This window comes from Temnothorax nylanderi, unplaced genomic scaffold (assembly GCF_030848795.1).
Source record: "Temnothorax nylanderi isolate EJ_2023f unplaced genomic scaffold, tnyl_v1.0 TNYL_tig0063_pilon, whole genome shotgun sequence".
In the NCBI taxonomy this organism is placed as follows: Eukaryota; Metazoa; Arthropoda; class Insecta; order Hymenoptera; family Formicidae; genus Temnothorax; species Temnothorax nylanderi.
In genome coordinates this window covers 666,951-669,263 of record NW_027249125.1, presented here as the reverse complement: position 1 = coordinate 669,263, position 2,313 = coordinate 666,951, and the positions used below count along the sequence as shown (strand labels likewise).

The 2,313-nt window shown below is 39.5% G+C and overlaps 1 long non-coding RNA gene across 1 annotated transcript; it reads left to right on the top strand.

The window, feature by feature from the left end:
• The first annotated feature begins 295 nt into the window (after positions 1-295).
• Positions 296-876, top strand: LOC139773521 (uncharacterized). Its single transcript, XR_011718367.1, has 2 exons — positions 296-484; positions 558-876. It is a non-coding gene; the product is annotated as an uncharacterized lncRNA (long non-coding RNA).
• The last annotated feature ends 1,437 nt before the right edge of the window (positions 877-2,313 follow it).

Sequence of the window (2,313 nt, the reverse complement as noted above, 5' to 3'; positions counted from 1 at the left end):
CATGTTCTTTTATATGTCTGAAAAGAAAAACAAACTTAAAATCCCTAATAAATGATTGTGTTATTCTTTTTCATTTTTTAGAGTTAAACATCGTGTTTTTTTTTCGTGCAACGCCAGAGTTCATTTGAATATGCTTGTCTGGCGTCGTTTCCGGGTGCACGTGACAATTTCATATCAGCAACATATGTCCAAAAGAATGCGGAACATACCGATGCTTTGTGAAATAATTAATTATTCTCTTTACATACGGAATATAGTTGACAGTGGGCTACGCAAGTGGCGAGACAGACACACATCATTATTCATTATCGATGCTTACCAAATGGATCGTCAGCGGCACGGTATAAATGTCACTGCTGCACTATGATGTGCATGCATTGACAGTGTAGCAGTACAAGCATTGGCAGCGTAAGATTGCAACATGAGACTAACAGTGATATTCTTGATCTTGACGATCGTGTTGTGCGCCATGTTCCAGGAATCCGTAAGTTTTAATTCGAACATGATCGTTTATCGATGAATTTCCGAAGAATAACGACGTGCTATTGTGTGCGAAGGAACAATTCTTTTGGGGTCGTCGCCGGTTTTTCGGCCGTAGATGCCGGACCACTACAACGACAACAACGACGACAGCAAGGCCTAGTACTAGTAGTACGGCTGCTGGCGCTGGCAGAAGAAGACGCGAGATCGTGGACACAACTCCATTTTCACTGATAATGCAAGAATGACAAATGCAAAAACTACCGCGGAAAACAACAATAAAATTAAGAGTGCACTAGAAAATGATATAGTTGCACTACTTATAAGATAAACTATTACTTGAAATAATATCTGAAATAAAAATTAATATAAATAAAAATATATCAAACGCTGAAATATGGATAAATGTTATTTCTCAAACTTTGTGAAAGAAAACTGGCTGCGAATATCCGGTACAATATTCGGTAATCAGAAAAGTGGGGCAGGTAGAGATATATTTATAAGAACTTTCTTGTAACGTATGTAATATTATAACATATGTTTTTCATACGTGTGTTCAGATCTAATCGACACACATCGGTTTTGCGAATACCTGTCCCAGTATTGGTTTATTTTTAATATTAAAACCGAATTATATACCCCGTGATTACTTCATATATATTGCTAATTTAAAAAAAGTGTTATTGCGACTGATATGACACGTATGTATATGCGGTGCGTACGCGAATGTGAAAAGAACCTCGTCGCTTTTCTTTATCGTGCCCGCGGGTTTTTCGTCGAAAATGCTGGATTTGCGACGATGACGTCCTCGAAATGTGGTGAAAATCGGTACAAGATATGCCGGGGAAGCGGCAAGGAAAAAAAAGTCGCTCGAGCGCGCATCTCCACTCCGTTGGCGGTTTCGCTAGGCTAGAAATTTATTTTCCCACGAAATCATGTCGTCACAGGGGGCTGGCTGCGCCTCCAGCTGCTGGATGCGATATTCCACGTCGCGTTATGCACATACGAATATTTCCATACATAAATTTCATTGAGGTGAAAGTAGATGTCTGTCTGGTTGAGTGTTGCCGACGATCATAACGACGCTTAGAAATGTTAACTGAAGACTACTCGGATTACCTACGTATTTCACATGGCGTATTATTCTATTTGTGTAATATAATATTTCATGTAAATATAGAGATGCGTCTGGCACAAGTTCTCCACTTTCATCATCGTATTAAATCAGAAGCATCACGGTGTTACGAGTATTACGATGGCCTGGCAAACTAAAAACGCTTTTATAACGCTTTTTAAATCAGCGCAATTTCATTTTTTACCATTTTTTTTTACAAGCTCTGTGCTTAAAAGCGTGAAAAAAAGTTTTAATACGGCAAAAGCCGGCAGCGCTGGTCACGTCAGCTCGGTGGCGTAACCTAATTTTCAGCGATTAAATGCAACGAGCGCGATAATGCTTGTAAATTGAGCGAATTATGCCACCGGTGCTGGTGCCCGACGTAGCCTCGTCTGATTAACATGCACGTTACGCCGGATAATGCCGTTCGACCTGACATTTGCATTGGTACGCGTCGAACAGCCTGAGATTTTAGCACGTGGGCCTGCTTGAACGGAGATACAATCAAGTAAAACATGTAAACTGCTCAACGCTTATAATGATTACATTGACCTCTAATGCAAAATAGATAAAACGATCCCTTTATCTTCAACGGATTTACTATTTGTACTTTTCTGCGCAAAAATAAACGACATCGTCGAAAGATCGTTTTGGAGAGAAATCAAACATTTATTTATTGCGAATGTTTTCTATATACGTAGTGGTTTCTATTCGTCTGA